Source organism: Sciurus vulgaris (assembly GCF_902686455.1).
Source record: "Sciurus vulgaris genome assembly, chromosome: 4".
In the NCBI taxonomy this organism is placed as follows: domain Eukaryota; kingdom Metazoa; phylum Chordata; class Mammalia; order Rodentia; family Sciuridae; genus Sciurus; species Sciurus vulgaris.
Window position 1 is genome coordinate 54,331,220 of NC_136464.1, and position 27,712 is coordinate 54,358,931.

General features: G+C 38.0%; 1 pseudogene across 1 annotated transcript; it reads left to right on the plus strand.

The window, feature by feature from the left end:
* Positions 1–291: 291 nt before the first annotated feature.
* LOC306658919 (UBX domain-containing protein 2A-like) lies at positions 292–27,620 on the plus strand (annotated as a pseudogene). The gene is made up of 2 exons: positions 292–476; positions 26,623–27,620. The product of its transcript is annotated as a UBX domain-containing protein 2A-like (transcript).
* The last annotated feature ends 92 nt before the right edge of the window (positions 27,621–27,712 follow it).

Consider the following 27,712-nt stretch of genomic DNA (forward strand, 5'->3'; position numbering starts at 1 on the left):
GCGGAATAGTCGTTGCCAAGCAACAATGATAAACGCAAGAGCGCGTGTGGCACTCCCAACGCTCGCGCAGGACCTGATGTGCCTGGCCAGTAGTGACCCGGCTCCCGGGAGCTCCGCTGCCCAGTGTAGGTCGTGTGGGACGTGCAGGCCTGGGGGCGGCGCTGAGAGCTGGAGTGAAGGTGGCGCCCCCAGGTCCCTGTAGATAATCGCTGGGATTGAGAGCTTGTCCTTGGCTTCTCCAAGCCCAGCTTGCATGAACTGCATGAAGCCTAAGCCTCCTGGTGCCAGTCCATGTCGCATGGAGCGCAGTACAAGCAAACGACCTTCCTGAGCTCCTGGAAGGCCAGTCAGGCTTCGTCCAAGTTCAGCACCACCAAGGCGACCCTGCAGCACCCGACTGTCGTGGCTACTCACCCAGGGGTCTCTAGATCCAGCGCCCCACCACGTCCAGGGTCCTGTCTGTCACATCAGATAGGGTAGGGCGTTGTTGGACCCGCTTATTGGGGTCCTCTGGGCTAGAGCATCCTAGGCCAGACAGAAACTAGAGATTCTCCATCCATGCTGCACCCACTGTGGCAGGTCAGAAAGTTCCCTACCGGGACAGGGCTGCGCCCCACAGAACAAGAAAGAAGCACTGTTGGCTCAGTGGTCCCTCTGCCTCAGGAGATACCTGCTCCCAGGCAGGGGTTCCCTCTCCCAGCTGCAGCCTTTCCTCCTTGAGGGGGATCACACTTGGAGGAGGCCCCAGGGGAATGTTCAGAGTCTGACCTTGGCGAGGGCAGCTGTGCCGCAGCCTTCCTGATGCCAGAGGCCCAGACTGGGTTTAAGGTAGACTGCAACTTCAGAATGCTGAATGCCTGGTCTCCAAGAAAACTCCCTGAAAATAGTTTCTTTGTAAATCTCCCTGTGCATCCCTTGCTTTCCCTTCCACATCCCAGGAGGTCTCCAGGAGAGTTTAGCACATGCAGTAACACAGGCTGTTTTCATGAGTTCAGAGAGTGTGGCAAGTACTGTCGGGTACTTTTGAGGACAAACCCGTGCACATTCTCCAGATGAAAGGAAAATGTGTTTCTACATGTCTCCTGCCCCTCCGCTTTGATTCAGCTTTACGTTTCTGCTTTTTGAACTTTTATTTTAGTTTCCTCTGTTGCATCTTTAATCAATCCATGATGTATTTTGGAGCATGATGGCATTCCGGAAAGATTCCTCTGCAGTCCTAGGTCTGCAATTCCAATTTCTAGTGGATATCAGTGCAGGGCAACCAAGGGGTTCTTTAGTGCCATGTTTGCAACTGGAAAAGAACATGATGGTAAACAATTCTGACCATCTAAAAAGCCACAACAGTTGGAGCTGTGACTATTCAAATTGCATGTAGAGTGTTAGGTTTTGCAGTTTCGTGTCTATATTCTTATGCTAGCATGCTCCCATGCACAAAAATCACTTGAGGCATCACTCACCTTCTGTAAGTCTCCTCATAACCCCAGTGGAATGTTAGAGTGAGCCTCCCTGATATAGACTGACCTTAGCTTGGAGGCCAGCCTTGCCTCAGGAGGGACCGGCTGGCTTCTTCCAACACACGTGGTTGACCATGGCAGGGCATGTCTTTCATGTAGTTTCGCAAAACATTGGCTCACCTGAGCAGGTGTTCCAAAGTTTTGGCAGCATCATGCCAAACAGAACATCTGTCACCTGCTCTGGCATTCAGGTGCTCCTCAACAGACTACTTAATTGCATAGGCACTTACCTGCATAGGAGGAGACCAAGCAGCCAGTGGCCCTGTGGAATGAATACTGCTTGACTTGATTCTTCTGCACAGCCAAGAAATTAGTCTTATGTTATAGTACACACATTTCTGCTCCTCTCCCTTCTACAAGAGCCACGTGTAAAATTCTGTTGACCTAAGAATTTTCAACTTCTGATAAAACTAGACATGATGACAATATTTTATACTGATCTATTTATGTTGTGTTGAAAACCTCAGTGTTTTATTGGTTATACGGTTGGTTTGATGGACGGTTTGTCATGTTTTATTAGAAATAAAAATGTCAAGAAGCTTTTGAAGGTCATCAGAAAAATACGAGGTTAGGAATAGGAATGTCTGTATACCATAAATAAATAAGAGGAAAGGAAGTAGGCAGCAACTCACTAACTTCTGATATACACTTTGGTGTCCAACAACTCTTCATTACCTAAGCTACACATGGCTCTTGGTGAGACTTCTGTACTTTGCATCTAAGGACAACAGAGACATTTAAAGCTCTATTAAGCTTTTATAAACTGTCTAAGGCTACTTCTCTATTGTCTTTTTTTTCTAAGTGCTTATCCCTGATGTCAAAAATAAAAAATAAAAATAAGATGCTACTTTAAGTTTAAATATTTATGTAAATTTTTTCTGTTAAGTAGTTTACATTCTGTTCCATTGAATGATTGGCACCCCACTACTTTCTTTATGAAATATACAGTATTTTAATATCCATTATGATGGATAATTATATAGTACCCCTTCTTATTCTTTCTTTTTAGTATTTTCTTGGCAATGTTTCCCTCTGCATTATTTGGGATTTGTTTTGTGTTTCTTTTGCAGTGCTAGAGGTTGACCCCAGCCAGGGTCTTCCTTCAAGGACATCATAACTAAATAGCGTAATTGGGGCAAATTTAATTTTCTTCTTATTTATTTGTATTTTTCAATCCTATTATAATGCTTATGTTGTTCATTTGTAAAACTTTAAAAGTTTTTTTAAAATTACATATATGTGGCATTAGAACAATATTAGATGTAGGTATTAATAAATTAAAACTTATAAACTAAACTGAAAGATTCCTTGAATATTTCTTAGTCATCTATTACATAAGCTGATTTTCATTCTGTTTATACTTATAAAGACCACTCATTTCTGGACTTATTTCCTTGGAATGTATTTTTCTTGTGTTTGAAAGATTCTCTTTGTAATAATTTTATTAGAATGGGATTTTCCCCCAATTCCCATGTGTTGTTACATTTTTATACCTTTTGTGAGGTTTTAGTATTCATGTTTTGCCACCTTAATAAAATGAAACACTAAGGGTTCCATGTTGGATCCCCAAGGGTCTGGAATATTTTTAAATTTCTTAGAGTCTAATGATCTGGTCTTCAAGAACTGAGCTATGAAACCATCTGGTACTCTTGCCTTTATAATGGTAACTGATAGTCCCCTTTTTTATGTGGTAATTCATCCATTTACATATGACACTGAGTTCTTTTTATCTGTGTGAAATTGCATTCAAAAATAGTTCTCCCTCTTGGTCCTTAAATGGATGGCTAACAATTGCATTATATATATATAATATTTTTAATTTTATTTTTACAGACTGCATTTTGATTCATTGTATACAAATGGGGTAAAATTTTTCATTTCTATGGTTGTACATGATGTAGATTCACACCATTTATGCAATCATACATGTACATAGGATAATAATGTCTCAGTCCACTATCTTTCCTTCCCCTTACCCCTCCCTCCCCCTCATTTCTCTCTACATAATCCAAAGTTCCTCCATTCTTCTCTTACCCCTCCACCACCCCCTCTGTTATGTATCATCATCCACTTACCAGAGAAAACTTTCAGCCTTAGATTTTTGGGGATTGGCTTATTTCACTTAGCATGATATTTTCCAACTCCATCCATATACCTGCAAATGCTGTAATTTTAGTCTTCTTTATGGCTGAATAATATTCATATATATATATATATATATATCACAATTTCTTTATCCATTCATCAATTGAGGGGCATCTCAGTTGGTTTCACAATCTAGCTATTGTGAATTGAGCAGCTATAAACACTGATGTGGCTGTATTACTGTAGTATGCTGATTTTAAGTCCTTTGGGTTTAAACTGGGGAGTGGGATAACTGGGTCAAATGGTGGGGCCATTCCAAGTTTTTTGAGGAATCTCCATACTACTTTCCAGAGTGGCTGAACCAATTTGCAACTCCACCAGCAATGTATGAGTGTGCCTTTTCCCCCACATCCACGCCAACACTTATTATTGCTTGTGTTCTTGATAATAGCCATTCTACTTGCAGTTAGATGAAATCTTAGGGTGGTTTTAAGTTGAATTTCTCTGATTACTAGAGATGATGAACACATTTTCATATATTTGTTGATCACCTGTATATCTTCTTCTGTGAAGTGTCTGCCCAGTTCCTTAGCCCATTTATTGATTGGGTTCTTTGTATTTTTGGTATAAAGTTTTTTAAGTTCTTTATAAATTTTGGAGATTAGTGCTCTATATGAAGTGTATGGAGAAAAGATTTTCTCCCACTCTGTATGCTCTGTTTTCACATTATTGTTTGTTGATAAAAATCTTTTTAGTTTGAATCTATCCCATTTATTGATTCTTGCTTTTATTTCTTGTGCTCTGAGAGTCTCCTTAAGAAGTCTGGTCCTAAGCTAACATGATGAAGATTTGGTCCTACTTTTTCTTCTATTTGGTGCAAGGTCTCTGGTCTAATTCCTAGGTCCTTGATCCATTTTGAGTTGAATTTTGTGCAGGGTGAGAGATAGGGGTTTAATTTCATTTTACTGAATATGGATTTCCAGTTTTCCTAGCACCATTTGTTGAACAGACTATCTTTTCTCCATTGTATGTTTTTGGTACCTTTGTTAGTATGAGATAACTGTATTTATGTGGGTTTGTCTCTGTGTCTTCTATACTGTTGGCCTACCTGTCTATTGTGGTGCCAATACCACGCTGTTTTTGTTACTATTTCTCTGTAGTATAGTTTAAAGTCTGGAATTGTGATACCTCCTACTTCACTCTTTCTGCTCAGCATTGCTTTGGTTATTCTGGGTCTCCTATTACTCCAGATGAATTTCATGATTACTTTTCTATTTCATTGAGGAATGTCATTGGAATTTTAATTGGAATTGCATTGAATCTGTATAGTGCCTTTGGTAGTATGGCCATTTTGACAATATTAATTCTGCCTATGCAGAACATGGGACAGGCATCTTCTAAAATTTTCTTTAATTTGTTTCTTTAGTGTTTTATAGTTTTCATTGTAGAAGTGTTTCACCTCTTTTATTAGATTGATTCCCAAGTATTTTTTTTTGAAGCTATTGTGAATGGAGTAGTTTTCCTAATTTCTCTGAGGATTCATCACTCATGAATAGAAATGCATTAGATTTATGTGTGCTGATTTTATATTCTGCTTCTTTGCTGAATTCATTTATTATTTCTATAAGTTTTCTGGTGGAGTTTTTTGGATCCTCTAAATATAGAATCAAATCATCAGAAAATAGTGAGAGCTTGAGTTCTTCTTTCCCTTTTTGTATCTCTTTAATTTCTTTGGTCTGTTTAATTGCTCTGGCTAGCATTTCAAGGACGATGTTGAATAGAAGTGGTGAAAGAGGGCATCCTGTCTTGTTCCAGTTTTTAGAGGGAACACTTTCAGTTTTTCTTCATTTAGAATGATATTGGCCCTGGGCTTAGCATAGATAGCCTTTACATTATTGAGATATGTTCCTACTATCCCTATTTTTTCTAGTGTTTTGAGCATGAAGTGGTGCTGTATTTTATCAAAGGCTTTTTCTGCATCTATTGAAATTATCATATGATTCTTAACTTTAAGTCTTTTGATGTGGTGAATTAGATTTATTGACTTCCAGATGTTGAACCAACGTTGCATCCCTGAGATGAACTCCACTTGATCATGGTGCACTGTCTTTTTAATATGTTTTTGTATGTGATTTGCCAGAATTTTGTTAAGGATTTTTGCATCTATGTTCATCATAGATATTGTCTGGTTTTGGTATCAGAGCAATAGTAGCTTCATAGAATTGAGTTTGGAAGGGTTCCCTTCTTCTCTATTCCATGGAATACTTTGAGGAGTATTGGTATTAGTTCTTCATTGAAGGTCTTAGAGAACTCTGCTGAGAATCCATCTGATTCCAGGCTTTTCTTGGTTGATAGGCCTTTGATGGCTTCTTCTATTTCATTGCTTGAAATCATTTTGTTTAAATTATGTATGGCCTTCTGATTCAGTTTGGGAGGATCATATGTCTGTCTCTAAAAATTTGTTGATGTTTTTGAGATTTACAATTCTGTTAGAGTATAGATTTTCAAAATAGTTCTAATTATGTTATGTATTTCAATGATCTCTGTTGTGATATTTACTTTTTCATCATGAATTTTAGTAATTTGAGTTTTCTCTTTCCTCTCTTCATTAGTGTGGCTAAGGGTTTATCAATTTTGTTTACTTTTTCAAAGAACCAACTTTTTGTTTTGTCAATTATTGAATGTTTCTTTTGTTTCAATTTCATTGATTTCAATTCTGATTTTAATTATTTCCTGTCTTCTGTTACTTTTGGTGTTGTTCTGTTCTTCTCTTTCTAGGGCTTTGAGATGTGAAGTGAGGTCAAATGACCTTTGTTGACTTTTTGTTCTTTTCTTGAATGCATTCCATGCAATGAATTTTCCTCTTAATACTGCTTTTGTAGTGCCCCAGAGATTTTGATATGTTGTATTGTTGTTCTCATTTACCTCTAAGAATTTTTTTATCTCTTCCCTGATGTTGTCTGTTATCTAGCATCATTCAATAGCACGTTATTTAGTCTCCAGGTGTTGGAGTAGTTTCTGTTTTTTATTTTATCATTGATTTCTAATTTCATTGTTATGATCTGATAGAATACAAGGTAGTAGCTCTATTTTTTTTTGTATTTACTAAGAGCTGCTTTGTGGCATAACATATGGTCTATTTTAGAGAAGGATTCATGTGCTGCTGAGAAGAAAGTGTATTTGCTCATTGATGGATGGAATATTCTATGTATGTCTGTTAAGTCTAAGTTATTGATTGCGTTATTGGGTTCTATGTTTCCTTTGTTCAGTTTTTGTTTGAAATATCTATCAGGAGGGGTCCAAGATGGCAGACTAGAGGGAGGCTACGTTCCTTGTTGATCTGTAACTCTGGTTTCAAGCAGAGGATATCTGTTTCATTGTGAGGCAGTTTTTGCTGCTTATCGATTCCCTGGTGTTTACCCCATTTGTCTGCTGCGATCACTTGCAGTTTGCCAGCATATCAACGCCTTTTTTGAGTGCAGATTACTCACTGTCAGGCGCCTGTCATCTGCCATTTGCCTGCCTCTTGCCTGTATGTCGCCTGCCTTACACCTATCCATCACCCAACGCACGAGGTTCACCTCTGGATCATCCGACAACAGTCAGCAAACTGATTGCCAACCGCCAGTGGAGCACCACCTGCCTGCTGTTGCCTGGAAGTTCTCTGTCACAGTACCTGCAGGTTTGATTACACGTGGCTGCCTCCATTTTGAGACAACAGCCAGGCCCCATAGGACCCCTGGCCAGTCTGACTGAGCTCCGTCTCCAGGATCCCTCAGCCCAACTGATCACTCCCTGCCTCTGGGGCCCTCACATCAACTGACTGCTCCCTGCCACCAGGACCCCCAGACCAACTGACTGTGCCCTATCACTGGGCCCCCAGACCGACTGATTGCACCCAGCCTCCAGGATCCCACAACCACACCAAACAATCCAACCTCCAGGACCCCTGCCTGACCAACTGCACCCCACCTCCAGGACCTCCAGCTGACCATGTCCACACCCTGAGCTGCAGCTCCCAATTTGCCAACACATTTGGAAGCCAGAGCGGCCATCTTGGATAATCCTGGAAGCTGGAGCTCCGATCTTTAGGTGGCGCAAATTCCATCCTGAGACGCCTGCTGGAGGTTTGAAGCTCATTGTCAGGTACCTCTCATGCATCAGGCTACTGAAGACTGTGAGGTTTGAATACTATATGACTGTTATACTGTAGATTTTCTTTTTTCTCCTTTTTAAAAAAATTTAAGATTTTATTACTTTACTTTTCTTGCTCTCTTTACCTTTTGTTTCCTGTTCCCTTAGATTCTCTTTCTCCCTTTTTACATGCTAACATCCAATTTCTTTTGATTACACTCTCACCCTTTCTATTATCTAGAACTTCTGTATAATCTTTTCTTATCCCATTAACAGCCACATTCTACATCCCTCTGCATCCTCTTTGTCCTCCATTAGAAACTGCAGACCTTATTGCAAATCTGTTTGTTTTATTGAAGATAATATTTGAACTCACTCTGTTTATTATAACAATTTTGTTATTGTCCTCATAGGGGTTATTTGGTCTAGGATTGCATAGTGTCTGAATTGGGTACTGCTAATATTGATCTCCCCTTAAAGAAAGGGTTTTGGAAACCTATAGGGCCACTATAAGCCTATAGTGGGAAATCTGCAATACCCCAGATCTGCACTGCTAGAGGGGAAGATACATGAACAACATGAAAAAACAAGGGAAGAAAATGATCCAAACAAATCTAGATTCTATATTAATAGAATCCAAGGACAGTATGTTAGAAGAAATGTCAGAAAAGGACTTCAGATTATACATGATTAAGATGATTCGCAAAGCAAAGGATGAGATAAGAGAGCAAATGCAGGCAATGAATGATAATACCAATAGGCTGAAAGAGCACCTGCAGGAAGCAAAAGATCATTTCAACAAAGAGATAGAAATTCTCAAAAACAAAAAACAAACAAACAAACAAAAAAACAGAAATCCTTGAAATGAGGGAAACAATAAACCAAATAAAAAACTCAATGGAAAGCATCACCAAAAGACTAGACCACTTGGAAGACAGAACCTCAGACAATGAAGATGAAATATTTAATCTTGAAAATAAAGTTGCCCAAACAGAGAAGATGGTAAGAAATCATGAACAGAATCTCCAAGAGCTATGGGACATCATGAAAAGACCAAATTTAAGAATTATTGGGATTGAGGAAGGCACAGAGATACAAACCAAAGGAATGAACAACCTATTCAATGAAATAATATCAGAAAATTTCCCAAACCTGAAGAATGAAATGGAAAATCAAATACAAGAGGCTTACAGAACACCAAATGCACAAAATCACAGCAGATCCACACCAAGGCTTGTTATAATGAAAATGCCTAACATTCAAAATAAAGATAGGATTTTGAAGGCCACGAGAGAAAAGCATCAGATTACATATAGGGGGAGACCAATACGGATAGCAGCAGACTTCTCAACCCAGGCTCTAAAAGCTAGAAGGGCCTGGACCAACATATTTCAAGCTCTGAAAGAACATGGTTGCCAACCAAGAATCCTATACCCAGCAAAACTAACCTTCAGATTTGAAGATGAAATAAAATCCTTCCATGATAAACAAAAGAATTTACAAATAGAAAGCCTGCACTACAGAATGTTCTCAACAAAATATTCCACGAGGAGGAAATGAAAAACAACAATGTAGGTCAGCAAATGGAGGAATTACCTTAGAGAAAAAACACTCAAAGGAGAAACCAAGCCAAATTAAAAACCAAGAATAAGCCAAATGACTGGGAATACAAATCATATCTCAATAATAACTCTGAACATTAATGGCCTAAACTCATCAATCAAAAGACATAGACTGGCAGAATGGATTAAAAAGAAAGACTCAACAATATGCTACCTGCAAGACACTCATCTCTTAGAAAAAGTCATCCACAGACTAAAGGTGAAAGGATGGGAAAAAACCTTCCACGCACATGGACTCAGTAAAAAAGCAGGGGTTTCCATCCTTATATCAGATAGGTGGACTTCAAGCCAAAGTTAGTCAGAAGGGATAAAGAAGGACATTTCATACTGTTTAAGGGAATCATAAATCAGAAAGACATAATGATAGTAAATATGTATGCCCCAAACAATGGTGCATCCCTGTACATCAAACAAATGCTTCTTAATTTCAGGAATCAAATAGACCACAATACAATGATTCTGGGTGACTTTAAGGCATTGCTGTCACCACTAGATAGATCTTCCAAACAAAAATTGAACAAAGAAACCATAGAACTCAATAACACAATCAATAACCTAGACTTAATAGACATATATAGAATATTCCATCCATCAACGAGCAGATTCACTTTCTTCTCAGCAGCACATGGAACCTTCTTGAAAATAGACCATATGTTATGCCACAAAGCAGCCCTAAGGAAATGCAAAAAAATAGAGATCATCATAATGGACTGAGAGTAGAAATCAATGACAAAATAAAAAATAGAAATTACTCCAACACCTGGAGACTAAATAATATGCTATTGAATGAAACATGGATAACAGAAAACATCAGGGAGGAGATAAAAAAAATTCTTAGAGGTAAATGAGAATGATGATACTACATATCAAAATCTCTGGGACACTATGAAAGTGATACTAAGAGAAAAATTCATTGCATGGAGCGCATTCCAGAAAAAAATGAAAAGTCAACAACTAAATGACCTAACAATACAGTGCAAAGCCCTAGAAAAAGAACAGAATAACAGCAGAAGTAGTAGAAGACAGGAAATAATTAAAATCAGAGCTGAAATCAATGAAATTGAAACAAAAGAAACAATTCAAAAAATTGACAAAACAAAAAGTTGGTTCTTTGAGAAAGTAAACAAAATAGACAAACCCTTAGCCACACTAACAAAGAGAAGGCAAGAGAAAACTCAAATTACTAAAATTTCTGATGAAAAAGGAAATATCACGACAGACATCACTGAGATACATAACATAATTAGAAGCTACTTTGAAAATCTGTATTCCAACAAAATAGAATCTACCGAAGACATTGACAAATTTCTAGAGACATATGCTCCTCCCAAACTGAGCCAAGAGGACATACACAACTTAAACAGATCAATATCAAGCAATGAAATAGAAGAAGCCATTAAAAACCTACCATCCAAGAAGAGCCCAGGACCAGATGGATTCTCAGCTGAGTTCTACAAGACCATCAAAAAAGATCTCATTCCAATACTTCTCAAAGTATTCCAGGAAATAGAAAAAGAGGGTACCCTACCAAACTCATTCTATGAAGCTAATATCACGCTCATACCCAAACCAGGAAAAGACATAGAGGAAGGAAAATTTTAGACCAATATCCTTGATGAATATAGAAGCAAAGATCCTTAACAAAATATTGGCAAACTGTATACAAAAGCATATTAAGAAAATTGTGCACCACGATCAAGTGGGGTTCATCCCTGGAATGCAAGGATGGTTTAACATCCATAAATCAATAAACATAATCCATCATGTCAATACACTTAAGGATAAGAATCATATGGTTATTTCAATTGATGCAGAAAAAGTGTCGACAAAATACAACACCCCTTCGTGCTCAAAACACTAGAAAAAATAGGAACAGTAGGAACATACCTGAACACTGTAAAGTTTTTATGCTAAGCCCACAGCCAACATCATTCTTAATGGAGAAAAACCAAAAGCATTCTCTTTAAATGGAAACAAGACACGGATGTCCTCCTTCACCACTTCTATTCAACATTGTCCTCAAAACTCTAGCCAGAGCAATTAGGCAGACTAAAGAAATTAAAGGAATACGAATAGGAAAAGAGGAACTTAAGCTGTCACTGTTTGCTGATGACATGATTCTATATTTAGCAGATCCAAAAAACTCCTACAGAAAACTTCTAGTCCTCATCAATGAATTCAGCAAAATAGCAGGCTATAAAATCAACACGCATAAATCTAAAGCATTTTTATACGCAAGTGACAAAACAGCTGAAAGGGAAATGAGGAAAACAACTCCATTTGCAATAGTCTCAAACAAACAAACAAACAAACAAAAAAAAACAAAACCAAAAAAAAAAAAAACTTGGGCATCAATCTACCCAAAGAGGTAAAAGATCTCTACAATGAAAACTACAAAACACTGAAGAAAGAAATTGAGGAAGATCTTAGAAGATGGAAAGATCTCCCATGTTCTTGGATAGGCAGAATTAATATTGTCAAAATGGCCATACTACCAAAAGTGCTATACAGATTCAATGCAATTCCAATTAAAATCCCAATGATGTACCTTACACAAATAGAGCAAGCAATCATGAAATTCATCTGGAAGAATAAGAAACCCAGAATAGCTAAAACAATCCTTAGCAGGAAGAATGAAACAGGGGGTACCGCAATACCAGAACTTCCACTATACTACAAAGCAATAGTAACAAAAACAGCATGGTATTGGCACCAAAATAGACAGGTAGATCAGTGGTACAGAACAGAGGACATGGACACAAACCCAAATAAATACAATTTTCTCATAGTAGACAAAAGGTGCCAAAAATATGCAATGGAGAAAAGATAGCCTCTTCAACAAATGGTGCTGGGAAAACTGGAAATCCACATGCAACAGAATGAAACTAAATCCCTATCTCTCACCCTGCACAAACATCAACTCACAATGGATCAAGGACCTTGAAATCAGACCAGAGACCCTGCATCTTATAGAAGAAAAAGTAGGTCCAAATCTTCAACTTATTGGCTTAGGATCAGACTTCCTTAACAGGACTCCCATAGCACAAGAAATAAAAGCAAGAATCAACAACTGAGATAGATTCAAACTAAATAGCTTTCTCAGCAAAGGAAACTATCAGCAATGTGAAGAGAGAGCCTATAGAGTGGGAGAATATCTTTGCCACTCATACTTCAGATAGAGCACTAATTTCCAGAATATATAAAGAACTCAAAAAATGCTACACCAAGAATACACATAACCCAATCAACAAATGGGCTAAGGATATGAACAGACACTTCACAGAAGAAGATGTACAAGCAATCGACAAACATATGAAAAAATGTTCACCATCTTTAGTAATAAGAGAAATGCAAATCAAAACTACACTAAGATTCCATCTCACCCCAATTAGAATGGCGATTATCAAGAATACAAGCAACAATAGGTGTTGGAGAGGATGTGGGGAAAAAGGTACACTCATACATTGCTGGTGGGGCTGCAAATTAGTGCAGCCACTCTAGAAATCAGTGTGGAGATTCCTTAGAAAACTTGGAATGGACCCACCATTTGACCCAGCTATCCCACTCCTCGGCCTACACCCAAAGGACTTAAAAATCAGCATACTACAGAGATAGAGCTACATCAATGTTCATAGCTGCTCAATTCACAATAGCCAGACTGTGGAACCAACCTAGATGTCCTTCAATTGATGAATGGATAAAGAAACTGTGGTATATACATACAATGGAACATTACTCAGCTATAAAGAATGATAAAATTATGGCATTTGCAGGCAAATGGATGAAATTGGAGAATATCATGCTAAGTGAGATAAGCCAATCTCAAAAATCCAAAAGGCGAATGATCTCACTGATAAGTGGATGATGACACATAATGGGGTGTGGGAGGGGGGCAAGACTGGAGGAAGAGGGACGGTAAAGAGGGAAAAGAGGGGTGGGAGGGGTAGGGGGGATGGAAAAATAACAATGAATCAAACATCATTACCCTATGTAAATGTACGATTACAAAAATGGTATGCTGTTAGTCCATGTACAATCAGAAACAACATGTATCCCATTTGTTTACAATAAAAAAAAAAAGAAATATCTATCAGTGGCAAGAACAGTGTGACAGTGTGTTAAAGGCACCCAGTATTACTGTGTTGTGGTCTATTTAGTTCCTGGGATTGAGAAGGATTTGTTTGACATACATGGATGCACAATTGTTTGGTGCATAAATATTTATGATTATTATGTCTTTCTGATTTACAGTTCCCTTAAGCAGTATGAAATGTCCTTCTTTATCCCTTCTAACTTTGGTTTGAAGTCCACTTTATCTGATATGAGAATGGAAACCCCCACTTTTTTAACTGAGTCTGTGTCCATGGTATGTTTTTTCCCATCCTTTCACCTTCAGTCTGTGGATGTATTTTTCTATGAGATGATTCTCTTGAAGGCAGCATATTGTTGGATCTTTCTTTTTAATCCAATCTGCCAGTCTATGTCTTTTGATTAATGAATTTAGACCATTAACATTCAGGGTTATTATTGAGATATGATTTGTATTCCTGGTCATTTTGACTAATTTTCAGTTTTTAACTTGGCTTGGATTTCTCCTTTGATTGACTTTTCCTTTAGGGTATTTCCTCCCTTTGCTGACTTACATTGTTGTTTTTCATTTCTTCCTCATGGAATATTTTGCTGTGAATATTCTGTAGCACAGGCTTTCTATTTGTAAATTCATTTAACTTTTGTTTATCATGGAAGGATTTTATTTCATTATCAAATCTGAAGGTTAGTTTTGCTGGGTATAAGATTCTTGGTTGGCAACCATGTTCTTTCCGAGCCTGAAATATTTTGTTCCAGGCCCTTCTAGCTTTTAGGGCCTGGGCTTAGATATCTGCTGCTATCCGTATTGGTTTCCCCCTAAATGTAATCTGACACTTTTCTTTCACAGCCTTAAAATTCTATCTTTATTTTGTATGTTAGTTATTTTCATTATAATGTGTCTTGGTGTGGATCTATTGTAATTTTGTGCATTAAAGGTTCTGTAAGCCTCTGGTATTTGATTTTCCATTTCATTCTTTAGGTTTGGCAAAGTTTCTGACATTATTTCATTGAATAGGTTGCTCATTTCTTTGGTTTGTATCTCTCTGCCTTCCTCAATCCCAAAAATTCTCAAATTTGGTGTTTTCATGATATCCCATAGTTCTTGGAGGTTTCATTCATGACTTCTTATCATCTTCTCTGTTTGTATAATCTTTTGCTTCCTGTAGTTGCTCTTTTAACTGTTTATTGGAGTGATCATTTATTGCCTGCATTTGCTCTTTTATCTCATCCTTTGCTTTGTGGATCATTTTAATTATGTACGTTCTGAACACCTTTTCTGACATTTCTTCTACCTTGCTGTCACTGAATTCTATTAACATATAATCTCTGTTTGTTTGCAACACTTTCTGTCCTTGTTTTTTCATGTTATTCCCCTATAATCCCCTCCAGCAGTACAGTTCTGAGGTATTGCAATTTTCCCCTTATAGGCTTATAGTGACCCTGGAGATTTCTAATGCCTCTCCTTTAAGGGGGAGATCAATATTAGCAGCACCCAGCACAGACAATATGCAGTCTTAAACCATATAGCCCCTATAAAGATGTTAATAGTATTTTCATAATAAACAGAGAGGATGAGTTTGATTATTATCACAGTATAACCACTAGGTTTGCAATGAGGTCTACAATTTCTAATGGTGGACAAAGAGGATGGGTGGGGTGTAGGATGTAACTGTTAATAGGATAAGAAGAGAATGTATAGAAGTACTAGATCATAGGCAGAGTGAAAGCAGAATCAAAAGAAGTTGGTTGTTAGCATGAGAAAAGGGAAAAAGAGACTCTGAGGAAACAGGTAAACAAAAGGATAATAGATCGAGAAAAAGAAAAACTTAAAAATTTAAAAAGAAGGAAAAAAATCCTACAATACAACAGTTATACTATTCAAACCTCCCAGTCTTCAGTAGCCTGATGCATGAGAGGTACCTGACAATAAGCCTCCAGTCTCCAGCAGACGTCTCAGGATGAGTGTTGCCCCCCCTAAAGATGGTGGTTTCTGCTTTGGGGATAATCCAATCCAGTGGCTGCACCAGCTTCCAAAAGTGTTGGTAGATGGGGAGCCACAGTGTGGGCACCAAGTCATGAAGTGGCACAAAGTCAGGCATATATATATATATATATATATATATAGTACCAGGAATTGAACCCAGGGGTGCTGAACCATTGAGCCACATCTCTGGCCCTTTTCATTTTTTATTTCAAGACAGGGTCTCACTAAATTGTTAGGCTCTGGCTAAGTGCTGAGGCTGGCTTTGAACTCATGGTCCTTCTGCATTAGCCTCCTCAGTCGCTGGGATTATAAGCGTGCACCACTGTGCCTGGCTTATAATTGTTTTTATTTTTAAAAACTCTCCTGCCCGCCCCCCAGAAAAGAAAAAGAACTATTGATGGTGTTTTCTCTCTCTGCTTCTTGGTGGTCACATCCAGACCTGCTGTCCACCACACTTTTCTGCTCTGAAGTTCTGCCACAACTTGGGCCCAGAGCATTGGAGTTGTTGGTCTATGGACCAAGACCTCTGAAACCTTGAGTTCCAAATAAACTTATCCTTCTTTAAACAACAATGTCTGTTTCAGACTTGTGGTCCTTTTTCTTCTTAATAATATTGTAGTTTTCTTAATAATATTGTAGTATTGTATTTGCCTTTTCCTTTAAGATTGAGAGCAAGTTAATGATCTTTTGTATTTTCAATCAGATTTTGGATACATTTATCCCTAACACTGAATTGTCTAAGTCATTTTTCACTTTTAGTCATATTTCTTTACAGTTTGGATACTGAAGTATCACTCTGTCACATTTCTTAGCATAAATACTAGAGATGTTTCATTCTGTCATCCTCTTTCTGTAAAATGACTGTTTTCCGCCTTGTTCTGAAGTATTCTTTGAATTGCCTTCTCTGTGTCTGAGAATTTCAGCTTAGATAATCTATCTCAAGAGCAGTCTGGTACAAGACCTTCACCAATGAATCTGGTTAGATGTTCTGGGGCCTCTGAAACCTTTCTGGGGATGCATCTTCTCTGGGCTTATGTACTTAACTTTCCAGGGAGATCTGTGCCCTTGTCAGAAGCAAATAATCTCTTGCCCCATCTGGTGTCTGTCCGCAGTACTGCATGCTCCTTGGTGCTCAACAAGTTCTTGGTATATGAAGTATATATATATATTTATATATATAATTTTATATGTAAAATACATATAAAATACATATAATATATAATACATTATATATATAATATATTTTAATTTTCATTCATTCATTTTTCAACTTTATTTATTTATTTAGGTCCTGGGGATTGAGCCCAGGGGCACTTTACCAACTGAACTGCTACATCCCCACCCAACTTCTTTGTGTGTGTGTGTGTGTGTGTGTGTGTGTGTGTGTGTGTGTGTGTGTGTGTTTTCCCTCCTTTATTTGTCACAGGTACCCCTTTGCTTACTTGTTTGTTCAAAGGTGAGGTCTCCCTAGGTCGCCTGAGTGATCCCCCTGCCTCAGCCTGTCATAGAAGTGCTGGGGTGATAGGTGCTAGACTCACTGTCCCACCTTTCTGATCTTTGACTGCTCTTGTCATTCTGATCCAGGACATTTGGCTCTCCTTCCTTCCTCAAACCACAGTATCACACAGGAAATGTGATGAGGTTGGAGAATTTGAATGTTTTGAACTTTTTTCCTGGATGACTGTATAACCTACAGCAGGACACATATGTCCCCACACTGGAAGGCTCTCAATGATCTTCATGGAAAAGACAGAATAGAAGGATGAATCTGAGGACACTTCCCATAGGATCAAACCTCTGCCTCTTCCACTATGTCTCTTTTCTTTCTTTCTTTTTTTTTTTTTTTGGTCTGTTTCATTCTACAGTTTTTCCATCTCCACCCCCTCCCACCCCTTTTTCCTCTAAACCATCCAAGTTTCTTTCATTCTTCTCTTTCCCCCGCCACCCCCATTGTTATATATTGTCATGTACTTATCAGAGAAAACATTTGGCCTTGGTTTTTTGGGCTTGGCCTATTTCACTTGCATGATATTTTCCAACTTCATCCCTTTACCAGCAAATGCCATAATTTTATTGTTCTTTATGACTGAGTAATATTCCATTGTGTGTATATACCACAGTTTCTTTATCCATTCATCTGTTGAAGGGCATCTAGGTTGGTTCCACAATCTAGCTATTGTGAATTGAGCTGCTATGAACACTGATGTGGCTGAATCACTGTAGTATGCTGATTTTAAGTCCTTTGGGTATAAATTGAGGAGCGGGATAGCTGAGTCAAATGGTGGGTCTATCCCAAGCTTTCTAAGGAATCTCCATACTGTTTTCCAGAGTGGCTGAACCAATTTGCAACTCCACCAGCAATGTATGAGTGTGACTTTTTCCCCCACATCCACGCCAACACTTATCATTGCTTGTGTTCTTGATTATAGCCATTCTACTTGCAGTTAGATGAAATCTTAGGGTGGTTTTAATTTGCATTTCTCTAATTACTAGGGATGATGAGCACTTTTTCATATATTTGTTGATCACCTGAATATCTTCTTCTGTGAAGTGTCTGCCCATTTCCTTAGCCCATTTATTGATTGGGTTCTTTGTATTTTTGTTGTAAAGTTTTTTAAGTTCTTTATAAACTTTAGAGATGAGTGCTCTGTCTGAAGTGTGTGTGGAAAAGATTTTCTTCCACTCTGTAGGCTCTCTTTTCACATTGTTGATTGTTTCCTGTGCTGAGAAAAAACTTTTTAGTTTGAATCTATACCATTTATTGATTCTTGCTTTGATTTCTCTTGCACTAAGGGAGTCTCATTAAGGAAGTCTGGTCCTAAGCCAACATGATGGAGATTTGGGCCTACTTTTTCTTCTATTTGGTGAAGGGTCTCAGGTCTAATTCCTAAATCCTTGATCCATTTTGAGTTGAGTTTTGTATAAGGTGAGAGATAAGGGTTTAGTTTCATTTTACTGCATATGGATTTCCAGTTTTCCCAGCACTATTTGTTGAAGAGGCTATCTTTTCTCCATTGTAAGTTTTTGGCACCCTTGTCTAGTATGAGGTTACTGTACTTATGTGGGTATGTCTCTGTGTCTTCTATACTGTACCATTGGTCTACCTGTCTATTTTGGTGCCAATACCATGCTGTTTTTGTTACTATTGCCCTATCGTAGAGTTTAAGTTCTGGTATAGTGATACCTCCTGCATCACTCTTCCTGCCCAGGATTGCTTTAGCTATTCTGGGTCTTTTGTTCTTCCAGATGAATTTCATGGTTGCCTTTTCTGTTTCTATGAGAAATGTCATAGGGATTTTAATTGGAATTACATTAAATCTGTATAGTACCTTTGGAAATATGACCATTTTGATAATATAAATTCTGCCTATCCAAGAACATGGGAGATCTTTCCATCTTCTAAGGTCTTCCTCAATTTCTTTCTTCAGTGTTTTGTAGTTTTCATTGTAGACATCTTTCACCTCTTTGGTTAGATTGATTCCCAAGTATTTTATTTTTTTGAGGCTATTGCAAATGGAATTGTTTTCCTCATTTCCCTTTGAGATGTTTCATCACTTATGTATAAAAATGCTTTAGATTTAGGCCTGTTGATTTTATAACCTGCTATTTTGCTGAATTCATTGATGAGGTCTAGAAGTTTTCTGGAGGTTGTTTTTGGATCCTCTAAATAGAGAATCACGTCATCAGCAAATACAGCTTAAGTTCCTCTTTTCCTATTCATATCCCTTTAATTTCTTTAGTCTGTCTAATTGCTCTGGCTAGTATTTCAAGGACAATGTTGAATAGAAGTGATGAAAGAGGACATCCCTGTCTTGTTCCCATTTTAAAGAGAATGCTTTCGGTTTTTCTCCATTAAGAATGATGTTGGCTATGGGCTTAGCATAAAAAGCCTTTACAATGTTCAGGTATGTTCCTACTGCCCCTATTTTTTCTAGTGTTTTGAGCATGAAGGGGTGTTGTATTTTGTCGACACTTTTTCTGCATCAATTGAAATAACCATATAATTCTTATCCTTAAGTCTATTGACATGATGGATTATGTTTATTGATTTATGGATGTTAGACCATCCTTGCATTCCAGGGATGAACCCCACTTGATCATGGTGCACAATTTTCTTAATATGTTTCTGGATATGGTTTGCCAGGATTTTGTTAAGGATCTTTGCATCTATATTCATCAAGGATATTGGTCTAAAATATTCTTTCCTTGATGTGTCTTTGCCTGGTTTGGGTATGATGGTGATATTAGCTTCATAGAATGAGTTCAGTAGGGTACCCTCCTTTTATATTTCCTGGAATACTTTGAGAAGTATTGGAATGAGTTCTTCTTTGAAGGTTTTGTAGAACTCAGCTGAGAATCCATCTGGTCCTGGGCTTTTCTTGGATGGTAGGCTTTTGATGGCTTCTTCTATTTCATTGCTTGATATTGATCTGTTTAAATTGTGTACGTCCTCTTGGTTCAGTTTGGGAGGAGCATATGTCTCTAGAAATTTGTCAATGTCTTTAGTATTTTCTATTTTGTTGGAATCTAGATTTTCAAAGTAGCTTCTAATTATGTTATGTATCTCAGTGGTGTCTGTCATGATGTTTCCTTTTTCATCACAAATTTTAGTAATTTGAGTTTTCTCTCTCCTCTTTGTTAGTGTGGTTAAGGGTTTGTCTATTTTGTTTATTTTTTCAAAGAACCAACTTTTTGTTTTGTCAATTTTTTGAATTGTTTCTTTTGTTTCAATTTCATTGATTTCAGCTCTGATTTTAATTATTTCCTGTCTTCTACTACTTCTGCTGTTATTCTGTTCTTCTTTTTCTAGGGCTTTGAGCTGTAATGTTTAGTCATTTAGTTGTTGACTTTTTATTCTTTTCTTGAATGCGCTCCATGCAATGAATTTTCCTCTTAGTACTGCCTTCATAGTGTCCCAGAGATTTTGATATGTTGTATCGTCATTCTCATTTACCTCTAAGAATTTTTTTATCTCCTCCCTGATGTTTTCTGTTATCCATGTTTCATTCAATAGCATATTATTTAGTCCCCAGGTGTTGGAGTAATTTCTGTTTTTTATTTTGTCATTGATTTCTAATTTTATTCCATTATGATCTGATAGAACATAAGCAGTATCTCTATTTTTTGCATTTACTAAGAACTGCTTTGTGGCATAATATGTGGTCTATTTTCGAGAAGGTTCCATGTGCTGCTGAGAAGAAAGTGAATTTGCTCATCAATGGATGGATATTCTATATATGTCTATTAAGTCTAGGTTATTGATTGTGTTATTGAGTTCCATGGTTTCTTTGTTTAGTTTTTGTTTGGAAGATCTATCCAGTGTACATAGGTTAGTTTAGGAAGAAAAGAAGCCTTATAGAAAATCAGCTGAACTATTTTGGTAATTTTCTACACATATACATATTACTCAGATTTTAAATTGTTATAAGCAAAGATTTAAAAGAGAAGACTGTAAATAAAAACTGCTATCTCATCACTGTTAGCTAAAAATTTATTGCTTCTCAAGGTCCACATAATGCACAGTCAAGTGTTCATAGTTCCTCGTATAGAAGAGATACAAAATAAACTGTTTAAGTAACTAAGGGAATGAGTATAACATGACTCACTCCTGATAAAGTATTGCTCCATATATCATTAATATTGTATTTTGTACAAGTCATGTAACTTTTTTTGGTAACTTTTACCTGCCAAAATATATTATCCAGAATGTTTTATTTTCTAACCACACAGAAAAGAAGGTTAGTACAGCTGTGTAAGATTTCTCAATTTATGAGTTAATTTTGCTAGCAATAACAATTTCAAGGGGTTCTTTGGTTTTGTGGGAGATAGGTTTTTTAATTTATTTGTTTTTCCACTTTGATTTTATTACTGTATAGGACAAAGCTGCTTTCCTGGGAGAAATAAATGTATTTTATTAGAAATGTGATTAATTTTAATTTTAAATCAATGAAAGTCTGCTGCTGCATAGCAATAGGGAAAGGCTGTATAATAGAGCAAATATTGCTGCTCAACTGTCTGTCTGTCTGTCTGTCTCTCTCTCTCTCTCTCTCTCTTTTTTTTTTGCAGTGCTGGGTGCTGGGGATAGAACCCCACAGGTGGGCCTCACACATGCTAGGTAAGCAATCTACCACTAAGCTATTTCCCCAGCCTCTCTAACCCATCTTTCTATAGCCAAATGCATTTAACCTACACAGGAAGGGGCTTATTGTAACCTGATCTCTGATACAGTGCAAGATGGTTCTGTTCACAATAAATGTGGGTCCACAAAACCCAAAATCTGGGGGGAGGGGTGATTACTGGAGAGTTCTATGTTCCATATCTTGCTCTACCCTTTTTTCCAGCAATTCATTTCTGGCATTCAGATGCTTTAAATGACAGCTTTGAGAAGTTTACAAGTCTTTTCAAGTCCATTCATTAAATCACTTTAGTCAAAAAGTATTTTCAGAATACATCACAGGAGACTCACTTTCAGCATGATGAGTAAGTTGACACATTCTTTTCCCCCTTTGAAGAAACCAAATATAAACCTTGATAAAATCATCAAAATAATCGTTTCAACACTCTGGAAATCAACAGACAACCTACAACAAATTATAACTTGTGTATTCATGAAAATGACGTAAGCTCAGATAAGAGCACATGAGTTTATGGTGTTCTTGCCTGTCTGGGGCTGCTCCTATCCCACGCTGGCTCTAAAGTTTCTTCACCACTGTACTAAAAGACCCAACAAAAACAATTTTAGATGGGCTGGGGTTGTGGCTTAAAGGTAGAGCACTTGCCTGTCATGTGTGAGGCCCTGGGTTCAATCCTCAGCACTGCATGTAAATAAATAAGAATAAATAGGGCTGGGGAGATAGCTCAGTTGGTGGAGTGCTCGCCTCGCAAGCACAAGGCCCTGGGTTTGATCCCCGCACCAAAAAAAAAAAAAAAAAAGACAACTAAAAAATATTTTTAAAAAACAATTTTAGAGGTAGAAAAGTTTATGTTACTTGTGGTTTCCAAGGCCTCAATCCATAGATGGCCAAACCCATTGCTCTGGGCCTGAAGTGAGGCAGAACATCATAGTAGAAGGATGCAGAGGAGGAAAGCAGTTCAGGACATGGCAATCAGGAAGCAGAGAGAGAGCTCCACTCATCAGTAACAAAATACATCACCAAAGGCACACCCCTAGTAACCTACCTTCTGCAGCCATTACCTACATGCCTAAATTACCACCAAGTTAGTCCCTGTCAGATGATTAATCCACTGATTAGGTTATAATTATAATTATCTAATCACTTCACCTCTGACTGTTCTTGCTTTGTCTCACACTTGAGTTTTGGGGGACGCTTCATATCTAAACCATAACAACCAGGGAGGAAGAAAACCCTATAAATAAGGCCTGTTCCAACTGCCAGAAGGGATTCATTTGATTTGATACATTGTAAATTAAACTTGTTTTATCAGTGAGAAGCAGTTCACTAGCCTGAGGTTGCACTCCTGTTTGATGCAAATGATGGAGTATCTAGGTCCTTAAATGAGACTTCTGGAAGGTGAGACAGCCATTGAACTTGATAAGTACTTCATACATTTCAGCTTTGCCCCAGGCATGCAGAGCAGAAAATTCTCAAATTCAACCACATACCCTTTGTTGCTACAGCCTTTGCCTATGCACGAAGCAGAAGCAAAAGCATCCAGTAGAAAGCAAAAGCCAGGGAGAAGTTGAATGTACTTTGTCAGTTCACAGACTGATTCTTCAGCAGAAAGCAGAGGCCCAACTGAAAGGAAAGCACAGACTTAGCCAATTTCTGCTAAGATATACGGACACTGTGGCTAAACCTAGGAAACCAGACTTAAAAAACAAAATACCTGAGCACAGACATCAGTAGCTATCCACATTTCAGTGGAGACAAATTTTACAGATTTTAGGCCAGTTCTTAAGCAAAGATTACAAGGCATGTAAAAAAGAAAGAAAAACCCACACCAAAATCCCCCCAAAAACAAAGAAGTGTAGATCTTAAATAAAGAAGCCATGTGCACACAATCAAAGATAACAGATTACCATGATCAATGAAAAAAAAAAAAAATCCCAGAATGATACAGAACATATGAAACAACCAACTGAAAACCTGGCAGTTGAAAAATATGTCTGAAGTAAACAATTCAGTAGATTTGAGGTTACTGAAGAAAAATCAAGTGAAATTGTTTGACCTGAAGAACAGAGAGAAAGAAGAAAATGAACAGAGTCTGAGAGACCAGGGCAACATCAAGTGTACCAACATATGTATAAGAGGAATCACAGAAGAAGAAAGATAGAAAATGGTAAATATATTTATTTGACGAAATGAAGGCCAAACTCTCTTAAATTTGATGAAAAAACTTTAATCTAAGAAACCCAACAAACCAAAAGAAGGATAATCACAAGTAAATCTCTGCCTAAAACCATCACGAACATTTTTTATTTTTGCATTGTGGGGATGGAATCCAGGGATGTTCTAGCCTAGAGTTAAAACCCCAGCTCTTTAAAATTGTTTACTTTGAGATAGAGTCTAGTTAAATTGCTAAGGTTATCCTTGAACTTGTGATTCTCCTGCCCCAGTCTCCCAAGTCCCTGGGATTACAGGTGTTTACCACTATGCATGGCTCACAGTCAAATTATTTTTTAAATATTTTTTATTAGTTGTTGATGAACCTTTATTTATTTATTTATATGCAGCGCTGAGATCGAACCCAGTGCTTCACACATGCTAGGCAAGTGCCTCTACCCGCTGAGCCCAAAATCCCAGCACTCATGGTCAAACTTTTAAAGACAAAAGGAAAAAAAATCTTGAAAGCAGTGACAAAAACAATCTAGCATCTAAAAAGAACCAAAAAGATCAATAGTTGACTTCTCACCAAAAGTAATGGAAGCCAGGGTGCACTGGATATGAACATATTCAAAGAGATCAAAATAAAAACTTGTCAAGCATATGTATTTAGCAAATCTACCTTTTAAAACAAAGGTAAAAATAGACATTCCGAGATGAAGAATGAAGATTTAAGATTGTGCAAAGGAGTAGTTATATCTCTATACAGTTGAGCTTGCAACATTTTGTAGATGAAATAAATATGACAATAATAGAACAAAGAAAAGGAGAGGAAAAGGGAAATTATATATTGGAACAAGATCCCTACTTTGTGTGTGTGTGTGTGTGTATGTGTGTGTGTGTGGTGCTGGGTATCAAAACTCAGGGCATGTGTATACTAGGCAAGTGCCCTACAACTGAGCTTTAAGAGCAAATTTCCTATATTTTATCAAATTTAAGTTTGCGTTAGTTTGAAGTAGATTATAATAAGATTTATGTTGTCATTCTGACAGTAGTCACTTAAAATATAGTATCTCAATATAGCAGGAAAAATTAAAATGGTACTTAAAAAGTATTTAGTTATAATAAAAGAAAAGGATTGAGGCTGTGGCATAAGTAGTAGAACACTTGCCAAACGTGTGAGGCACTGGGTTTAGTCCTCAGCACCACATAAAAATAAATAAAACAAAGGTATCATGTCCATTTACAACAAAAAATATTTTAAAAATGAAATAAAAGACATGAAAAGCAAAACAAAGGAATTTCTTTAGATATGAGAAAAACATAGCAAAAGCAGGAGTAAATTCAATTATATCAATAATATAAATATGAGTGAACAAACATCCCAGTGAAATAGCAGATTATCAGACTGGATAAAAGGCAAGATCTATCTGATAAAGGATTTTCATTCAGAATATATGTTCACTTATAACTCATAATTAAGATCTGTATCTCAACTAAAAAAGGGTATAAGATTTGAACAGACCTTTCTCCAAAGAGAATATTTGAGTAGACATTTCTCCAAAGATATAAAATAAGCATAGAAGATATTCAACATCGTAAATCACTAGAGAGATGCAAATGAAATCCACGATAATTTAATCTGGGTGATATTACTTTTTGGAAGAGTTTAATTTGAACAGGAGTGGTGTGAGATACCGCTTCATGTTCATTAGCATGGCCATAATCAAAAGGATAGACTACTACTAAAGACAGAATTAAAGACAGGCAGTTAGTGTAGACAGGTGATCTGGTTGGATCAAGAAAATGGAGGCTGATTGAGTTCAGGGAAACTGGAGACCACCCCTGGGAAATTGAAATGTCAATGTCTCCAGAGTGCTTTGATTACCAGGATTACGGGCCTGGACCACCTTTCCCAAAAGGTTGCAGACAGGGAGATGTTAATGCCTGGTAGGCTGCTTCCTGCCTGGATTACTCCATTTGGCTCTTCCCAATGCCCATCTGTTTCTCACATTTTGGCTATCCCACCCACATCTCCTGGGCCTAGTCAGGAAGGAGAGAGATAAGGGGGAAGAGAGCAGGAGAACAAAGGAAGTCTAAAATGTATAAAAGGGGCAGACACTCTCACGTCTTGGGATACCAGGACACCAGCTATGGCCCCCTTCTCCCTCCCAGGAGAAGTCTGTGCTAGTACTTTTTAAATAAACCTGCTATCTACACTTGTCTCGGCGCTATCAAACTTCACATTTGAGGAAGCAGAACTAGTCACCGATAACTGGCCATATCACTTTATTAAGGTGTATTATGAATTCAGACAGGGTGGCGCCCGCCTGTAATCCCAGCTGCTCGGGAGGCTGAGGCAAGAGGATCAAGAGTTCAAAGCCAGGGGCTGGGGAGATAGCTCAGTTGGTAGAGTGCTTGCCTTGAAAGCACAAGGCCCTGGGTTCAATCCCCAGCACTACCAATGAAAAAAAAAACTAAAAAATCTTTAAAGTCAGACTAGGTGACAGGTAAGACTTCACTAGTGTACTGTATGTGTTTTTGTTTTTGTTTTTCTGGTGCCAGGGATAGAACCCAGGGGCACTTACACTAAGCCACATCCCTAGCCTTTTTCATTTTGTGTTTTTGAGATAGGGCCTTGCTAAATTGCTGAGGCTGGTTTTGAGCTTGGGATCCTCCTGCCTCAGCCTCCCAAGCCACTGGGATTATAGGCTTGTGTCACCGTGCCTGGCTGTATGCATACTACATGTGAGCGAGAGGAAGAAAGAGTACATGCACATGAGCAAGCATGGGGGCAATTTAAAAAATGGGGAAAACGGAAAGAAGGGGTGAATCTAGAACAAGGGCATGTAGGAGTTGCTTGTAATATTCTGGTAACTTTTCAGCTTAAAATGACATCAAAAGTTAAGATTAGGCGCGTGGTGCCCCGCGGAGACCGAGGAGGAGGGGCTGGGTCCTTGCTGCGGGGCGAAAAGCCTGAAAGGGTGTTGGGGTGGCTCCGAAGGGCTCCAGCCAAGCCGCAGCCGTGGTGCCCCCGGCCCTGGGCAAATAGAGGCCGGGGCCTCAGGTCGCGCCCAGAGTAACACAAAGAGAATAAAAGAAGTTGATAATCTTGAAAGTATAAAAGAGAAGTGGGTTTCTGAAACAGGATCCAGCATCAACCTCTTAGTGATAATCAACAAACAAATTGTGAATATTTTGTTGACAGCCTTTTTGAGGAAGCCTCAGAAGATTGGGGCCAAATGCTTGTCCCCGCCGAACAGAAGAAAGAGGTAGATGTAAGTATAAATCATGGAAAAATGGATTCACAGTCAATGATGATTTTAGACGTTATTCTGATGGTGCAAGTCAGCAGTTTCTGAACTCTATCAAGAAGGGGGAGTCACCTTCAGAATACAAGGAATTTTTGACAAAGAGGTGGAAGTTAAAGTTGAAGACAAGAAAAGTGAACTATGTACATCTACAAAGCCTGTGTTCCAGCCCTTCTCAGGGCAGGGTCATAGACTGGGAAGTGACACACCAAAAATTGTTTCTAAAGCAAAGAGTATTGAAGTTGAAAATAAAAATAATTTGTCCACCGTTTCACTGAACAACTTGGAGCCCATCACTAATATACAGATCTGGTTAGCCAATGGGAAAAGGATTGTTCAGAAATCCAATACATCTCATAGGGTAAGCCATATCAAAGACTTCATTGAAAAATACCAAGGACCTCAAAGAAGTCCTCCCTTTACCCTGGCGACTGCTCTTCCTTTCCTCAGATTGCTAGATGAGACCCTCACAGTAGAAGAAGCAGATTTACAGAATGCTGTAATTATTCAGAGACTCAAAAAAACTGCCAAACCTCATAGAAAGTTTCCGTAGTATTGATTTTTAAGAGACGAAGTGGAAATTTCACAGAGAAATAATGGTTTGGACGTGGACATGCAAAAATGGGAGGAAGGACCCGTTGGATTCACTGGACTGTTGTGAGTGCTGTTTACCGCTTCTGAGGAGAAG